This window comes from Armigeres subalbatus, chromosome 3, assembly GCF_024139115.2.
Source record: "Armigeres subalbatus isolate Guangzhou_Male chromosome 3, GZ_Asu_2, whole genome shotgun sequence".
Lineage (NCBI taxonomy): Eukaryota > Metazoa > Arthropoda > Insecta > Diptera > Culicidae > Armigeres > Armigeres subalbatus.
This window is the reverse complement of record NC_085141.1, coordinates 201,151,499-201,171,615: the sequence shown is the minus strand read 5'-3', so window position 1 is coordinate 201,171,615 and position 20,117 is coordinate 201,151,499. Positions and strand designations below refer to the sequence as shown.

At 37.6% G+C, this 20,117-nt stretch overlaps 1 protein-coding gene across 4 annotated transcripts in view; it reads right to left on the bottom strand.

The window, feature by feature from the left end:
• Positions 1-4,201: 4,201 nt before the first annotated feature.
• The window catches only part of LOC134226221 (clathrin heavy chain), a 116,267-nt gene continuing 100,351 nt past the window's right edge, over positions 4,202-20,117 (bottom strand). For 3 of the 4 annotated variants that reach the window (XM_062706841.1, XM_062706839.1, XM_062706840.1), the window contains one exon: positions 4,202-5,208. The gene's annotated coding sequence lies outside the window, so the exon portion shown is untranslated. Of the gene's footprint in view, positions 5,209-5,659; positions 5,759-20,117 lie in introns of all 4 variants that reach the window. The other variant, XM_062706842.1, reaches the window with a different exon arrangement.

Here is a 20,117-nt window from a genome sequence, read left to right as displayed (position 1 = left end):
TTCGCGTTAGTTCTAGTAAACCACTGTAGCTATAGTGTAAAATATATTTTATATGAACCAAGAAAAATAGATTCAAGTTTGATCAGTTTTCATTCAACTTTTAAAAATACCTATGCTGCAAAATATCGCAGGTGGGTCACCAGAAAAGTAGAATATTCTTAGGTGAGTCGTTTACACGAAAAGTTTGAAAAGCTCTGTCTTAGAAAAATCATAACAGTTAAATATGCTTTCTTCTCGGTATCCAAGATTTAAGTAACAATCTATGGATTTGAAGACCGCGTGATTTAAAAGCTCACCTGTATGTTCACGGAAGAAAAAAAGTACCCAAAATTGAGTATTTTTAAACTTACTTTTGAGTTACTTTTTCTCTTCTCTTTCATCCACTCTTTCTTTTGTTGTCAAAAACAAAAGAGCCAAACAATCCAACGACGCCAGTTCAATACGGGAAGCCAGTTTTGAGTTTTATTACCTGAGGTCGAAATTGAGTGAATTAAACTTACATTTGGGTAAATAAATTTTCCGTTGGGTACTTTTTTAACATGGAAGTAAAGGCAAACTTCTTCGACCCTACTTACTCAATTTTGGCTTCCCGTACGGATGTTCGAGGTTGGGTGAATTAAACTCACTATTGGGTAGTTTATTTCTTCCGTGTTGATTTATTTGAAGTAGGAATGACCAGAGACGTTGTTTATAGATAGAGACCCGCAAACAGTGAAGCCGAAAGTACCAAACGAACCGTCACACGCGGTACCAAACGAGCAAAGTAAACAAACATTACCAATCGGTACTAAATGCAAGATAGGTATTGTAATCAACATTAAAGAAATTTTGAAAAAGTTTGAAAAGTTCAGTAAATGAAGATGTTTTCATAGTTCTCATTGCAAATTTATATATGATAGTTAATCATATTTATTGTTGAATATTAAGGAATGGTGCTAACGAATACAAAATATATAGTTGGAGCAAACGAAATAACGGTTCACACTGAGAGTCACTTCAAGTTCTCACAAATATTTATGTTGCCGATCGCACAGATTTTTTTTGTCTGCTGGCCGTGAAGCCAGAATTGCTTTTATTCTCTCCGCGTGTCTCTATATAATACCATCGTCTCTGGGAATGACAGAAATACTGATTTTGTATAGGGTAGGATGGTGCAATAGGCCTTTTCACGAGACGTTTAAAATCAGCTGGTTTTATCGTCAATTGACAGTTCTTCTATGAAACTGACAGCTTTGGACTTGCGGGCCTGTTCAGCGGTTGTAAACAAGTGCAGTCTCGGCAGTGTCACATGAAAAGGCCTATATGTGTCACTTAAGGCGAACCCTCAGGGTCTGTCTCATTTGGAAAATTAAACTTAAAAGTGACAGTTCGAAAATTAAAAAATCACCCCGTTATAAGAATGGCTGGTGCTACCCAGAAATTCCAATAGGACATCGGTAGAAAATGATTCGATATCTGTCATCTTGCTCTGCGAGCAGGGTTATTTGATAATTATTGAAATGTCACTTTTAAGTTTAATTTCAGTTTAATTCTCCAAATGAGACAGACCCTCAATGCCTCAAAATAGAAACATTTTAATTTAGCTTTTCAACGTGGATCTATAAAAATACCTCATAATCTGTAAGCCAGGTATGAAAAAAAAAATCTACTTTTTATTTCATGTTGAGTCACCAAAGTAGAGGTCTATTTTTCTGTCAATCAAAAAATGCCGGGGCAAGATGGGTCACTTTTAAATTCTGCAATAAATATTGTTTTTATTCACAACAATAAATTACACACAGTTATTGCCAATGATTTTACTGAATAAAAAAAGGTTTTTAAAAATGTCTGCAATTTCTTATGAAAACAAACCCTCCGTGTGTTGCTTTTTTAAAGACAAAAAATATACATTTTTAATTAACAAATTAACATCATTATGCTCAAAAGTAACCTTAAAATGATTAAATCAGCAATGGAAAAAATGTTTTGAATACGAACTATGTTCTTCAGTATGTGCTGACCCATCTTGCCCGATTTGCAAGTTCATGCTAGAATGTCTAATTTTTTGATCAAATTTATTTATTTCAACGGGGCTACCCCAAATGGCATAATTCCATTTGGCATAATGCCGTTTGGCATAAGTTCGTTGGCATAATGCCATTTGGCATAAGGATTTGAATAGCCAGGGGCCATTTGGCATAACGACCGTTTGGCATAATAAAGAAAAATAGCCATAATGATTTCAGGGCCATTTGGCATAACGACCATTTGGCATAAAAATTAAAAGAATTATCAAAACTCTTGGAAGAAGCTCAATTTACATCTGTATTATTGCCTTTTTCTGGACATATGCGTATTTTAAGGAGTGATTTACTTTTTCTCCTAACGGGTGCCGTACAAAAAATGGGATTAAAAAATGGCTCGGGATAAAAATACAAAGAAGTACAGTTTAATCTGATATATGTTATACAAAGAGTTGTCCTTAGTCTTCAAACTTAGACTAATCAATTGGCATATGTTCCGTGGTTCGCCGTGCTGCTTATGATCCTGCTTATGAGTTGCTTCTTGGCTTTGGCATTACAATCACCTTTGTATACAATAGAGCTGAGTATATCAAATAATGCTTTGGCAGTTTTCACAACATTTTCACGTTTAAAATGTTCGACCGTGTACTTTTCCCATAATCTTTGTTCGCTTGAAAAATTTACAAAGCGCGCCGCAGTATTTTTTGTTTCTACGACATGTTGTGAGCAGTGTTGGAGTGAAAGTGTGTGTGTGACAATTCTTAAAGTCATATTTATTTTGCCTTATTTCGGATAAATGCGTACTTTTAAAGAAGGACTCATTTACTCTTTTGCTTCATTCCGGGCAAATGCGTACTTTAAAAGAAGGAGTCATCTACTCTTTTGCTTCATTCCGGGCAAATGCGTACTTTGAAAGAAGGAGTCATCTTCTTTTTTGCTTCATCCCGGGGAAATGCATACTTTTAAAGAAGGAGTCATCTACTCTTTTGCCTTATTCCGGGCAAAAGCGTACTTTAAAAAAATGAGTCATCTACTCATTTGCCTAATTTGGGCAAATGAGTACTTTTAAAGAAGGAGTCATCTTCTTTTTGCTTAATCCCGGCAAATGCATACTTTTAAAGAAGGAGTCATCTACTCTGTTGCATTATTCCGCAAATGCGTACTTTTAAAGAAGGAGTTATCTTTTTGCTTCATCCCGGGCAAATGCGTACTTTTGAAGAAGGAGTCATCTACTCTTTTGCATTTTTCCGGGCAAATGCGTACTTTTTAAGAAGGATTTACCTTTTTGCTTCATCCCGGTAAATGCATACTCGCAATCGTAAACAATGCCTTTTCCTGCAAGTTTCTCAACAACAAGGACCGCTCCCAGCTAAAAATCACTTGGAACTGGTGGCGCTCCGCGCCTTCTATCAAATAGAAGTGGAAAATATCGCCAAAAGTCTTTAATCTTCCTGAAATCAGCAGAAGAAGTCAATGTTTACGCGACTTTCGCCCTTATGAGACAACAATGTCGATTGTCGATATATTCCTACGATTAACCTTTTTTGTGCCAAGTGGTAATTTTGCTAAACGGCTAAACGGTATTTAATTCATTTATCAAGGATTATGCCAAATGGTCATTATGCCAAACGGTCGTTATGCCAAATGGCCTCGAGGTACCCAACAAATTATGCCAAATGGTCGTTATGCCAAATGGTCTTTATGTCAAATGGCCTTTAGAAATTCAAATCGTTATGCCAAATGGCATTATGCCAAACGGCCTTATGCCAAACGGCATTATGCCAAATGGCATTATGCCATATGGGCTTCCCCCTATTTCAACGCAGATAGTGCAACATCGCCTACATTACTTACGAAACTTTCACTATATTACTAAAAATGTTTAAATTTTAGATTGCTCGACGAGATTACACGATTTATAGAAAGTGTGTTTCGCATAAGAAAAAATGCTGAAATATATTTTACCTTGCCATATTCTACCAAAATGAAATTTTATCATCAAATCGAATGACAATAAAGTAGAACCAAATTATTCCTCCTACAAAGTCATAATTTTTACATTAAAATGGCATCGTTTACATTCAAAACGGCCCTGATACATCTTACCCCGTGACCCATCTTGCCCCGCCTAACCCTAATTAAAAGTCAAATGAATGATGTTTTATGTTTTCACAACAATGCAAAAAAAAACTAAAATGTTTAAGTATATATACTGCTTCTTGGAATCTTGTTTATTTTATCATTGTTTAACGATTTGGATTATTAAAATTAACTACATGCTTGTTATATATATTCTTCCTTTTTTAATTTTGTAAGTTTTTTTTTTAATTTGAATATATTTACAAAATATAAATTTATGAAACATTAACTTTTACCGAAAATATTTTTTTATCAACTCGTCACTGCTTATTAATTCATCAACGATGTTTGCTGTATGATAGAAACAGTCACAGGCACAGAAATATTTTCATATTGTATAATTCACACATAGTTATAATGAACTAACCGTACTAAAGACAATATCTATCACCATATTGTCTTGTTGCATTTGAAATACTGGTTTTCAATAATTGGAATTTGAATTTTTATTATTATTTTTTTCAATATAACTTGTACTACCCTTGTTTGACCATCTAAAATTTGTATTTCAAAGTTCTAGGTCATCGCCCTGTCCCCACATAATTCGGTCACATTGTAACAATAAATAGTCCCTCCACTTTTCATGGTGTTCAAATGGAAATTACTCATAATTTATTTATTTATTTATTTAAATAAATAAATAAATGATTGTTTTAGTAATAATGTGGGACCCGTTATTGTGGGGACAGTGCACTTGTTTTTGGGCTTCCATCGATCTGTGCAATAGATACGAATCAATATTCAAAGAAAACGTAAGCAATAATATAGAAAAGATGCATTTAATTGTATACTGAACATCTGTTTTTGTGTAGTCTCTTTTCTGTGACCTGTGATTGTTTTTAGTAGAGAAAATTCGCTTTAAAGATGGACATTATTTTTATTTTTTATCATAGTTTTATTAAATATGACTAACATAATGTAGGTATTAATGTAAACATATATTAACAAAATAATAAATATAGTATCCGAAGTCTTCGGTTAATGGTATAATTGATATATCTTAATATTCTTTCTATATATGCGATAATATATCTTCTTTTGTATGCCTAGGTGAAAACGAAATGATCTGAAAATAGAAAAGACAAATATCATTGTAAGAAATTATCATTCTGGTAAAAATAGCAGTAAAAATCATCTGGGTACAGAATATTTTACAGAAGCATGGGACTTGGCGGTCTATGCAGAATGTTATGGGTTTAATACAGAGGCGTCGAGTGATCAATTCTTCAACCTGTGCGGGGGAATGCCGTTTGGCATAAGGACGTTTAACATAATGTCATTTGGCATAACGATTTAAATGCCTAAAGGCCATTTGGCATAATTACCCATCCCCACACTACTTGAGGTCACCTCCTCAGGTGTCTGTTTGCAGATTTTCGTTTACTTTTGATTTCCGGGTATTGTTCACTCGGAGTGTAAATAATTACTAGGATGTATCTGAAAATTGGATTTATGCATATCCACAGCATGTGAAAGATTTTAGTTACCTAAAAAATGTCTAGGAGGTAACTACTTACTTCGGTGGGGTCTGGATCCACGAACCCAGTGTGCTATAATAGGGATAATGTCGTTTTCGGTTTTAAACCTGGGCCAGGTCCGACCCCGACTCTGAATAACTGAAAGAAAAAAGAATCGGGATCGAGTCAGTATGATGGTGTTAGTGAGAACTAAAGCCCTATCATCTGTTTTGTTTTCAGTTCGCACTTTTATCAGCTGGCAGAAATGCAACACCGCGGTTACGGCAAGGTGATGGTCTTTCGTGTCTGCTATTCAACATCGCTTTGGAAGGGGTAATACGAAGAGCAGGGATTAACACGAGTGGCACAATTTTCAATAAGTCCGTCCAGCTATTTGGCTTCGCCGACGACATAGATATTATGGCACGTAACTTTGAGAAGATGGAGGAAGCCTACATCAGACTGAAGAGGGAAGCCAAGCGGATCGGACTAGTCATCAACACGTCGAAGACGAAGTACATGATAGGAAGAGGTTCAAGAGAAGACAATGTGAGCCACCCACTGCGAGTTGGCATCGGTGGTGATGAAATCGAGGTGGTAGAAGAATTTGTGTACTTGGGCTCACTGGTGACTGCCGAAAATGATACCAGCAGAGAAATTCGGAGGCGTATAGTGGCTGGAAATCGTGCATACTTTGACTCCGCAAGACGCTTCGATCGAATAGAGTTCGCCGCCGTACCAAACTGACCATCTACAAAACGCTCATTAGACCGGTAGTCCTCTACGGACACGAGACCTGGACGATGCTCGTGGAGGACCAACGCGCACTCGGAGTTTTCGAAAGGAAAGTGCTGCGTACCATCTATGGTGGGGTGCAGATGGCGGACGGTACATGGAGGAGGCGAATGAACCACGAGTTGCATCAGCTGTTGGGAGAACCATCCATCGTTCACACCGCGAAAATCGGACGACTGCGGTGGGCCGGGCACGTAGCCAGAATGTCGGACAATAACCCGGTGAAAATGGTTCTCGACAACGATCCGACGGGCACAAGAAGGCGAGGTGCGCAGCGGGCAAGGTGGATCGATCAGGTGGAAGATGACTTGCGGACCCTCCGTAGACTGCGTGGCTGGCGACGTGTTGCCATGGACCGAGCCGAATGGAGAAGACTCTTACATACCGCACAGGCCACTTCGGCCTTAGTCTGAATAAATAAATTGGAAGGGGTAATACGAAGAGCAGGGATTAACACGAGTGGTACAATTTTCAATAAGTCCGTCCACCTATTTGGCTTCGCCGACGACATAGATATTATGGCACGTAACTTTGAGAAGATGGAGGAAGCCTACATCAGACTGAAGAGGGAAGCCAAGCGGATAGATATTATGGCACGTAACTTTGAGAAGATGGAGGAAGCCTACATCAGACTGAAGAGGGAAGCCAAGCGGATCGGACTAGTCATCAACACGTCGAAGACGAAGTACATGATAGGAAAAGGTTCAAGAGAAGACAATGTGAGCCACCCACTGCGAGTTTGCATCGGTGGTGACGAAATCGAGGTGGTAGAAGAATTAGTGTACTTGGGCTCACTGGATACTGCCGAAAATGATACCTGCAGAGAGATTCGGAGACGCATAGTGGCTGGAAATCGTACATACTTTGGACTCCGCAAGACGCTCCGATCGAATAGAGTTCGCCGCCGTACCAAACTGACAATCTACAAAACGCTCATTAGACCGATAGTCCTCTACGGACACGAGACCAGGACGATGCTCGTGGAGGACCAACGCGCACTGGGAGCTTTCGAAAGGAAAGTGCTGCGTACCATCTATGGGGGGGGGCAGATGGCGGACGGTACGTGGAGGAGGCGAATGAACCACGAGTTGCATCAGTTGCAAGGTGGATCGATCAGGTGGAAGATGACTTGCGGACCCTCCGTAGACTGCGTGGTTGGCGACGTGTAGCCATGGACCGAGCCGAATGGAGAAGACTCTTATATACCGCACAGGCTGCTTCGGCCTTATCCTGAATAAATTTAATGAAACAAATGACACGAAGGCTTCGCCCTTTGATTGACAGACCTGTGTCATCTGCAAACAAAGATTTTGGACACCCTGGTGGTAAATCAGGTAAGTCAGAAGTAAAAATGTTATACAATATGGGCCCCAGTATGCTGCCTTGGGGAACACCAGCTCTTACAGGTAATCTATCAAATTTAGAATTCTGATAGTTTACCTGCGGTGAGCGATCTGATAAATAATTTTGGATCAGTTTAATAATGTACAGAGGAAAATTAAAATTCATCAATTTTACAATCAAACCTTCATGCCAAACACTGTGAAATGCTTTCTCTATATCAAGAAGAGCAACTCCAGTCGAATATCCTTCAGATTTGTTGAGTCGAATTAAGGATCGAATTAATCCGCTATCACCGTTTTTGTGCGAACTGTTCATGGCGAATCTGGAGAACAACTTACAAGAACAAGAAGGATCTACCCAGGATTTTGGAAGCGACAAACAACGTGCATAAGAACATCAAATTTACCTTCGAAGAGGAAAAAGAAGGTAAACTACCTTTCTTGGATCTACTAGTCATCAGGGAAGCACATACAACATTGAGCCTCGAAATCGACAGGAAGCCCACGAACACCATGAGAGGCATCCCAGATACATCGAACCATTCGTACCAACATAAAATGGCAGCATTTCATCACATGATCCACAGGATGCAGAGAATATCCCTGAGCGAAGAAGAAAAAACGAAGGAACTACAATACATCTAGGAAACAGCGAAGATCAACGGATACCAGGAGAGGACTATACGAGCGATCATCAACAAGAAGGAAAGGACTTTACGACGAAATGGATATACAACGCTGACACCGATCGATGAGCCGCTGAAAAGAGTTTCGGTCCCATATGATAAACACATCACCAACCAGCTACGCCCTCGACTAAGGAAATTCGGCATCGATCTAGTATTCTCCAGTAGAAGCAATCAACTCAAGTCTCTATTGGGTTCAACGAAGGATAAAGTAGAAATGTTGAATAAGGCAGGCCTTTATAAAATAAGTTGTTCCCAATGTGAAAAAATCTATGTAGGCCAAACAAAATGATCATTAGATATAAGGTTCAAGGAACATATGGCGGAAGTGAGTAAGGCGAAAAGAGAAAACGATAAGGGATTACATTACGAATTTAGATCTAAGGTAGCAGAGCATTTTCCTTATACACGAAAATCACCCAATTACGGCATCAAATATTAAAATCTTAAGAAATGTCTCTTCCCCATGGAAACTCGATGTAGTTGAGAGTTTGAAAATCCACCGACAGGTACAAACAGATTAGGGAAACGGCAGCTCTTGGCTCTTCAAGTTTCTACCTAAGCAATAAAGTAATTTACTGTATAGGTAAATAAAGTAGGCAAATAAGATTAGATTAGGTACCTAGCGTAGTATAAATAGTGTAAGTTGCGATTGTTTTCTTCAAGCCGAGTCAAGTACGAGACACTGAAGACGACCACACAGTTGTGGTCGAAATACGTATCTGCAAAGATATCGAAAATTAATTGGTGGAATTAAATGGAGAGTACTTAATTCGTCTTAGACGGTTGAAAACATTTGTCAAATAAATTAACCAAAAAGGATAAAGCTCTCAGGAAGTTTTTTGATAAGTATGTAGAAAATACTATCATCACCCGGTGCTTTCATATTTTTAAATTTTCTAGTAATAAATCTCACTTCATCCAAATTAGTTACCAACGAAGGTTCAAAATAGAGCTTAAAATATTCACCTTCATGAAGCAACTTCGGTCCGAATTTTGACAAACATCGCATGAATATTCAAAACATAGAATGACATAGTCAGACGACTACTCCACGAAATCATTCATTCGACTGTCACTGAATGTGTTTACTATGTGCAGAAAAAACGTAATTAGCATTGCTTATGTTGATGTTTACCGCTGAAAAACCTCGCGGATGAAAATCAGATTCAGTTCTGTATGTGATAAATTACTTTACTCATTTAAAACGTGTACAGATTTCAGATAATTTATCAATTTGTAAAATGTGCATAAATATTCAATGACTTATATTCAACTGAATATTGACTGTCCAGAGCCGACTATGAATGTGTCGGAAGTGAACTGACAAATGAAGAAAAATGGACTTCACTAAAAATTTTCGATTATTTTACACTCTGTCAAAAACATTCTCTTGGTTGAGAATGTCTTCGAAGCTCCGTGTGACCTGATCCTCAATTGGACTAGTGAGACCTAGACTAAAATTATGGGCACTCTCGAACTGCTGAGCAAGTTTTTGAGCCTTTTCGCCATTTGTTAATAAAATTTTATTTCCCTCTTTAAGCGCTGGAATCGGCTTTTGAGGTTTTTTAAGAATTTTCATTATCCTCAAATTTGGTATTTCTCAGAATAGTGAAACGTTTTTACCCTTCTTACACCCTAAGAAGGGTATAAAGATCGCTTGAAAAACCGACTTTTTATCCGAGGCTTGGAGACCCAATTCGTATATACCAATCAACTCAGCTCGACGAACTGAGCACATGTATGTGTGTGTGTGTGTGTGTGTGTGTGTGTGTGTGTGTGTGTGTGTGTGTGTGTGTGTGTGTGTGTGTGTGTGTGTGTGTGTGTGTGTGTGTGTGTGTGTGTGTGTGTGTGTGTGTGTGTGTGTGTGTGTGTGTGTGTGTGTGTGTGTGTGTGTGTGTGTGTGTGTGTGTGTGTGTGTGTGTGTGTGTGTGTGTGTGTGTGTGTGTGTGTGTGTGTGTGTGTGTGTGTGTGTGTGTGTGTGTGTGTGTGTGTGTGTGTGTGTGTGTGTGTGTGTGTGCGTATGTGTGCGTTTCAAAAATCTCACATCAAGATCTCAGCCGTCCGTGGACCGATTTGCACGATTTTAAAACTAAACGAAAGCTATGACTTTGTCATTGTACAAGTTCAATTTTTTTTGCAATCGGACATTTGGTTCCAGAGATATGTGAGAAATACGAACATGAAGTGTATTTTCAGAAAACTAACAAAATAATGTCACATAAATATCTCAGCCGTCTGTAAACCAATTTGCATGATTTTATCTTTAAACGAAAGCTATGACTTTGCCATTGAACCCATTGTATTTTGTTTTTGCAATTAGACATTGGGTTCCGAAGATATCTCTGAAATACGAACATAAAGCATTAGACGTATCAACTTCACACATTGGTAAAATATGTCCCAACAAGATCTCAATCGTCCTTGGACCGATTTGTGCGATTTTATCTTTAAACGAAAGCTATGTTTTTGTCATTGGACTCATTAATTTTTTCTGCAATCGGAAATTCGGTTTCAGAGATATCTGTGAAATACGAATATGAGACATATTTTCAGACTACTAATGAAAATTGTCACACCAATATCTCAGCCGTCTATGACCCGATTTGAACTCTTTTGGGCTTAAACAGAAGCTGTAATATTGCCATTTAAGGCGACAAATCAAATCTGCAGCCTTTTGTATTTTTAAAATTGTTAAATTTCCAGAAATATCCCTTTTTACCCTTCTTACATCCTAAGAAGGGTATAAAGATCGCTTGAAAAACCGACTTTTTATCCGAGGCTCGGAGACCGAAGTCGTATATACCAATCAACTCAGCTCGACGAACTGAGCATATGTATGTATGTGTGTGTGTGTGTGTGTGTGTGTGTGTGTGTGTGTGTGTGTGTGTGTGTGTGCGTGTGTGCGTATGTGTGTGCGTTACAAAAATCTCACATCAAGATCTCAGCCGTCCGTGGACCGATTTGCACGATTTTAACACTAAACGAAAGCTATGACTTTGTCATTGTATCATTGTCTATGACCCGATTTGAACTCTTTTGGGCTTAAACAGAAGCTGTAATATTGCCATTTAAGGCGGCAAATCAAATCTGCAGTCTTTTTGTATTTTTTCAAAATTGTTAAATTTCCAGAAATATCCTTTTTACCCTTCTTACATCCTAAGAAGGGTATAAAGATCGCTTGAAAAACCGACTTTTTATCCGAGGCTCGGAGACCGAAGTCGTATATCAACTCAATCGTATATCGTATATCAACTGTATCGTATATCAAGTCAATCAACTCAGCTCGACGAACTGAGCATATGTATGTATGTGTGTGTGTGTGTGTGTGTGTGTGTGTGTGTGTGTGTGTGTGTGTGTGTGTGTGTGTGTGTGTGTGTGTGTGTGTGTGTGTGTGCGTGTGTGCGTGTGTGCGTATGTGTGTGCGTTACAAAAATCTCACATCAAGATCTCAGCCGTCCGTGGACCGATTTGCACGATTTTAACACTAAACGAAAGCTATGACTTTGTCATTGTACGAGTTCATTTTTTACTGCAATCGGACATTTGGTTCCAGAGATATGTGAGAAATACGAACATGAAGTGTATTTTCAGAAAACTAACAAAATAATGTCACATAAATATCTCAGCCGTCTGTAAACCAATTTGCATGATTTTATCTTTAAACGAAAGCTATGACTTTTCCATTGAACCCATTGTATTTTGTTTTTGCAATTAGACATTGGGTTCCGGAGATATCTCTGAAATACGAACATAAAGCATTAGACGTATCAACTTCACACATTGGTAAAATATGTCCCATCAAGATCTCAGTCGTCCTTGGACCGATTTGTGCGATTTTATCTTTAAACGAAAGCTATGTTTTTGTCATTGGACCCATTAATTTTTTCTCAATCGGAAATTGGTTTTCAGAGATATCGAAATACGAATATGAGACATATTTTCAGACTACTAATGAAAATTGTCACACCAATCTCAGCCGTTCATGACCGATTTGAACTCTTTGGGCTTAAACAGAAGCTGTAATATTGCCATTTAAGGCGGCAAATCAAATCTGCAGCTTTTGTATTTTTAAAATTGTTAAATTTCCAGAAATATCCTTTTACTTCTACACCCTAAGAAGGGTATAAAGATCCTTGAAAACGACTTTTATCGAGGCTCGAGACCCAAATCGTATATACTAACTCAACCTCAGCTCGACGAACTGAGAAATGTGTGTGTGTGTGTGTGTGTGGTGTGTGCGTGTGTGTGTCAGTGTGTGCGTTACAAAATCTCACATCAGATCTCAGCCTCCGTGGACCGATTTGCACGATTTTAACACTAAACGAAAGCTATGACTTTGTCATTGTACGAGTTCAATTTTTTTGCAATCGGACATTTGGTTCCAGAGATATGAGAAATACGAACATGAAGTGTATTTTCAGAAAACTAACAAAATAATGTCACATAATATCTCAGCCGTCTGTAAACCAATTTGCATGATTTTATCTTTAAACGAAAGCTATGACTTTGCCATTGAACCCATTGTATTTTGTTTTGCAATTAGACATTGGGTTCCGGATATTCTCTGAAATACGAACATAAAGTATTAGACGTATCAACTTCACACATTGGTAAAATATGTCCCATCAAGATCTCAGTCGTCCTTGGACCGATTTGTGCGATTTTATCTTTAAACGAAAGCTATGTTTTTGTCATTGGACTCATTAATTTTTTTCTGCAATCGGAAATTCGGTTTCAGAGATATCTGTGAAATACGAATATGAGACATATTTTCAGACTACTAATGAAAATTGTCACACCAATATCTCAGCCGTCTATGACCCGATTTGAACTCTTTTGGGCTTAGACAGAAGCTGTAATATTGCCATTTAAGGCAGCAAATCAAATCTGCAGCCTTTTTGTATTTTTTAAAAATTGTTAAATTTTCAGAAATATCCCTTTTTACCCTTCTTACACCCTAAGAAGGGTATAAAGATCGCTTGAAAACCCGACTTTTTGTCCGAGGCTCGGAGACCCAAGTCGTATATACCAATCAACTCAGCTCGACGAACTGAGCACATGTATGTATGTGTGTGTGTGTGCGTTACAAAAATCTCACATCAAGATCTCAGCCGTCCGTGGACCGATTTGCACGATTTTAACACTAAACGAAAGCTATGACTTTGTCATTGTACGAGTTCAATTTTTTTTGCAATCGGACATTTGGTTCCAGAGATATGTGAGAAATACGAACATGAAGTGCATTTCAGAAAACTAACAAAATAATGTCACATGAATATCTCAGCCGTCTGTAAACCAATTTGCATGATTTTATCTTTAAACGAAAGCTATGACTTTGCCATTGAACCCATTGTATTTTGTTTTGCAATTAGACATTGGGTTCCGGAGATATCTTTTAAATACGAACGTAAAGCATTAGACGCATCAACTTCACACATTGGTAAAATATGTCCCATCAAGATCTCAGTCGTCCTTGGACCGATTTGTGCCATTTTATCTTTAAACGAAAGCTATGTTTTTGTCATTGGACCCATTCATTTTTTTCTGCAATCGGAAATTCGGTTTCAGAGATATCTGTGAAATACAAATATGAGACATATTTTCAGACTACTAATGAAGAATTGTCACACCAATATCTCAGCCGTCTATGACTCGATTTGAACTCTTTTGGGCTTAAACAGAAGCTGTAATATTGCCATTTAAGGCGGCAAATCAAATCTGCAGCCTTTTTGTATTTTTTTAAAATTGTTAAATTTCCAGAAATATCCTTTTTACCCTTCTTACACCCTAAGAAGGGTATAAAGATCGCTTGAAAAACCGACTTTTTATCCGAGGCTCGGAGACCCAAGTCGTATATACCAATCAACTCAGCTCGACGAACTGAGCACATGTATGTATGTGTGTGTGTGTGTGTGCGTGTGTGCGTGTGTGCGTATGTGTGTGCGTTACAAAAATCTCACATCAAGATCTCAGACGTCCGTGGACCGATTTGCACGATTTTAACACTAAACGAAAGCTATGACTTTGTCATTGTACGAGTTCAATTTTTTTTGCAATCGGACATTTGGTTCCAGAGATATGTGAGAAATACGAACATGAAGTGCATTTTCAGAAAACTAATAAAATAATGTCACATGAATATCTCAGCCGTCTGTAAACCAATTTGCATGATTTTATCTTTAAACGAAAGCTATGACTTTGCCATTCAACCCATTGTATTTTGTTTTTGCAATTAGACATTGGGTTCCGGAGATATCGCTGAAATACGACCATAAAGCATTAGACGTATCAACTTTACACATTGGTAAAATATGTCCCATCAAGATCTCAGTCGTCCTTGGACCGATTTGTGCGATTTTATCTTCAAACGAAAGCTATGTTTTTGTCATTGGACCCATTATTTTTTTTCGGCAATCGGAAATTCGGTTTCAGAGATATCTGTGAAGTACGAATATGAGACATATTTTCAGACTACTAATGAAGAATTGTCACACCAATATCTCAGCCGTCATGACCCGATTTGAACTCTTTTGGGCTTAAACAGAAGCTGTAATATTGCCATTTAAGGCGGCAAATCAAATCTGCAGTTTTTTTGTATTTTTTAAAAAATTGTTAAATTTCCAGAAATATCCCTTTTTCATTCTGAAATCGATAAAAGCATAATAATATCAGTTATTTTATATTCAATTGAAGGTCATATGCATAGAAATTGTAATATGCACTGGGCACACACAACCATTCAAAAGTGTAAGAAGGGTTGCGTTTTACCCTTCTTACATCCTAAGAAGGGTATAAAGATCGCTTGAAAAACCGACTTTTTATCTGAGGCTTGGAGACCCAAGTCGTATATACCAATCAACTCAGCTCGACGAACTGAGCACATGTATGTATGTGTGTGTGTGTGTGCGTGTGTGCGTGTGTGCGTATGTGTGTGCGTTACAAAAATCTCACATCAAGATCTCAGCCGTCCGTGTACCGATTTGCACGATTTTAACACTAATCGAAAGCTATGACTTTGTCATTGTACGAGTTCAATTTTTTTTTGCAATCGGACATTTGGTTCCAGAGATATGTGAGAAATACGAACATGAAGTGCATTTTCAGAAAACTAACAAAATAATGTCACATGAATATCTCAGCCGTCTGTAAACCAATTTGCATGATTTTATCTTTAAACGAAAGCTATGACTTTGCCATTGAACCCAATGTATTTTGTTTTTGCAATTAGACATTGGGTTCCGGAGATATCTTTGAAATACGAACATAAAGCATTAGACGTATCAACTTCACTATTGGTAAAATATGTCCCATCAAGATCTCAGTCGTCCTTCGACCGATTTGTGCGATTTTATCTTTAAACGAAAGCTATGTTTTTGTCATTGGACCCATTCATTTTTTTCTGCAATTGGAAATTCGGTTTCAGAGATATCTGTGAAATACGAATATGAGACATACTTTCAGACTACTAATGAAGAATTGTCACACCAATATCTCAGCCGTCTATGACCCGATTTGAACTCTTTTGGGCTTAAACAGAAGCTGTAATATTGCCATTTAGGGTGGAAAATAAAATCTGCAGTCTTTTTGTATTTTTTAAAAATTGTTAAATTTCCAGAAATATCCCTTTTTACCCTTCTTACACCCTAAGAAGAGTATAAAGATCGCTTGAAAAACCGACTTTTTATCCGAGGCTCGGAGACCCAAGTCGTATATACCAATCAACTCAGCTCGACGAACTGAGCACATGTATGTATGTGTGTGTGTGTGCGTGTGTGCGTATGTGCGTATGTGTGTGCGTTACAAAGATCTCACATCAAGATCTCAGCCGTCCGTGTACCGATTTGCACGATTTTAACACTAATCGAAAGCTATGACTTTGTCATTGTACGAGTTCAATTTTTTTTGCAATCGGACATTTGGTTCCAGAGATATGTGAGAAATACGAACATGAAGTGCATTTTCAGAAAACTAACAAAATAATGTCACATGAATATCTCAGCCGTCTGTAAACCAATTTGCATGATTTTATCTTTAAACGAAAGCTATGACTTTGCCATTGAACCCAATGTATTTTGTTTTTGCAATTAGACATTGGGTTCCGGAGATATCTTTTAAATACGAACATAAAGCATTAGACGTATCAACTTCACACATTGGTAAAATATGTCCCATCAAGATCTCAGTCGTCCTTCGACCGATTTGTGCGATTTTATCTTTAAACGAAAGCTATGTTTTTGTCATTGGACCCATTCATTTTTTCTGCAATTGGAAATTCGGTTTCAGAGATATCTGTGAAATACGAATATGAGACATATTTTCAGACTACTAATGAAGAATTGTCACACCAATATCTCAGCCGTCTATGACCCGATTTGAACTCTTTTGGGCTTAAACAGAAGCTGTAATATTGCCATTTAGGGTGGAAAATAAAATCTGCAGTCTTTTTGTATTTTTTAAAAATTGTTAAATCGGTCGAACTAATCGAAAGCTATGACTTTGTCATTGTACGAGTTCAATTTTTTTTGCAATCGGACATTTGGTTCCAGAGATATGTGAGAAATACGAACATGAAGTGCATTTTCAGAAAACTAACAAAATAATGTCACATGAATATCTCAGCCGTCTGTAAACCAATTTGCATGATTTTATCTTTAAACGAAAGCTATGACTTTGCCATTGAACCCAATGTATTTTGTTTTTGCAATTAGACATTGGGTTCCGGAGATATCTTTGAAATACGAACATAAAGCATTAGACGTATCAACTTCACACATTGGTAAAATATGTCCCATCAAGATCTCAGTCGTCCTTCGACCGATTTGTGCGATTTTATCTTTTAAACGAAAGCTATGTTTTTGTCATTGGACCCATTCATTTTTTTCTGCAATTGGAAATTCGGTTTCAGAGATATCTGTGAAATACGAATATGAGACATATTTTCAGACTACTAATGAAGAATTGTCACACCAATATCTCAGCCGTCTATGACCCGATTTGAACTCTTTTGGGCTTAAACAGAAGCTGTAATATTGCCATTTAGGGTGGAAAATAAAATCTGCAGTCTTTTTGTATTTTTTAAAAATTGTTAAATTTCCAGAAATATCCCTTTTTACCCTTCTTACACCCTAAGAAGGGTATAAAGATCGCTTGAAAAACCGACTTTTTATCCGAGGCTCGGAGACCCAAGTCGTATATACCAATCAACTCAGCTCGACGAACTGAGCACATGTATGTATGTGTGTGTGTGTGCGTGTGTGCGTGTGTGCGTATGTGTGTGCGTTACAAAAATCTCACATCAAGATCTCAGCCGTCCGTGTACCGATTTGCACGATTTTAACACTAATCGAAAGCTATGACTTTGTCATTGTACGAGTTCAATTTTTTTTGCAATCGGACATTTGGTTCCAGAGATATGTGAGAAATACGAACATGAAGTGCATTTTCAGAAAACTAACAAAATAATGTCACATGAATATCTCAGCCGTCTGTAAACCAATTTGCATGATTTTATCTTTAAACGAAAGCTATGACTTTGCCATTGAACCCAATGTATTTTGTTTTTGCAATTAGACATTGGGTTCCGGAGATATCTTTGAAATACGAACATAAAGCATTAGACGTATCAACTTCACACATTGGTAAAATATGTCCCATCAAGATCTCAGTCGTCCTTCGACCGATTTGTGCGATTTTATCTTTAAACGAAAGCTATGTTTTTGTCATTGGACCCATTCATTTTTTCTGCAATTGGAAATTCGGTTTCAGAGATATCTGTGAAATACGAATATGAGACATATTTTCAGACTACTAATGAAGAATTGTCACACCAATATCTCAGCCGTCTATGACCCGATTTGAACTCTTTTGGGCTTAAACAGAAGCTGTAATATTGCCATTTAGGGTGGAAAATAAAATCTGCAGTCTTTTTGTATTTTTTAAAAATTGTTAAATTTCCAGAAATATCCCTTTTTACCCTTCTTACACCCTAAGAAGGGTATAAAGATCGCTTGAAAAACCGACTTTTTATCCGAGGCTCGGAGACCCAAATCGTATATACCAATCAACTCAGCTCGACGAACTGAGCAAATGTATGTATGTGTGTGTGTGTGTGCGTGTGTGCGTGTGTGCGTATGTGTGTGCGTTACAAAAATCTCACATCAAGATCTCAGCCATCCGTGGACCGATTTGCACGATTTTAACACTAAACGAAAGCTATGACTTTGTCATTGTACGAGTTCAATTTTTTTTGCGATCGGACATTTGGTTCCAGAGATATGTGAGAAATACGAACATGAAGTGCATTTTCAGAAAACTAACAAAATAATGTCACATGAATATCTCAGCCGTCTGTAAACCAATTTGCATGATTTTATCTTTAAACGAAAGCTATGACTTTGCCATTGAACCCATTGTATTTTGTTTTTGCAATTAGACATTGGGTTCCGGAGATATCTCTGAAATACGAACATAAAGCATTAGACGTATCAACTTCACACATTGGTAAAATATGTCCCATCAAGATCTCAGTCGTCCTTGGACCGATTTGTGCGATTTTATCTTTAAACGAAAGCTATGTTTTTGTCATTGGACTCATTAATTTTTTTCTGCAATCGGAAATTCGGTTTCAGAGATATCTGTGAAATACGAATATGAGACATATTTTCAGACTACTAATGAAAAATTGTCACACCAATATCTCAGCCGTCTATGACCCGATTTGAACTCTTTTGGGCTTAGACAGAAGCTGTAATATTGCCATTTAAGGCAGCAAATCAAATCTGCAGCCTTTTTGTATTTTTTAAAAATTGTTAAATTTTCAGAAATATCCCTTTTTACCCTTCTTACACCCTAAGAAGGGTATAAAGATCGCTTGAAAACCCGACTTTTTGTCCGAGGCTCGGAGACCCAAGTCGTATATACCAATCAACTCAGCTCGACGAACTGAGCACATGTATGTATGTGTGTGTGTGTGCGTTACAAAAATCTCACATCAAGATCTCAGCCGTCCGTGGACCGATTTGCACGATTTTAACACTAAACGAAAGCTATGACTTTGTCATTGTACGAGTTCAATTTTTTTTGCAATCGGACATTTGGTTCCAGAGATATGTGAGAAATACGAACATGAAGTGTATTTTCAGAAAACTAACAAAATACTGTCACATGAATATCTCAGCCATCTGTAAACCAATTTGCATGATTTTATCTTTAAACGAAAGCTATGACTTTGCCATTGAACCCATTGTATTGTGTTTTTGCAATTAGACATTGGGTTCCGGAGATATCTTTTAAATACGAACGTAAAGCATTAGACGCATCAACTTCACACATTGGTAAAATATGTCCCATCAAGATCTCAGTCGTCCTTGGACCGATTTGTGCCATTTTATCTTTAAACGAAAGCTATGTTTTTGTCATTGGACCCATTCATTTTTTTCTGCAATCGGAAATTCGGTTTCAGAGATATCTGTGAAATACAAATATGAGACATATTTTCAGACTACTAATGAAGAATTGTCACACCAATATCTCAGCCGTCTATGACTCGATTTGAACTCTTTTGGGCTTAAACAGAAGCTGTAATATTGCCATTTAAGGCGGCAAATCAAATCTGCAGCCTTTTTGTATTTTTTTAAAATTGTTAAATTTCCAGAAATATCCTTTTTACCCTTCTTACACCCTAAGAAGGGT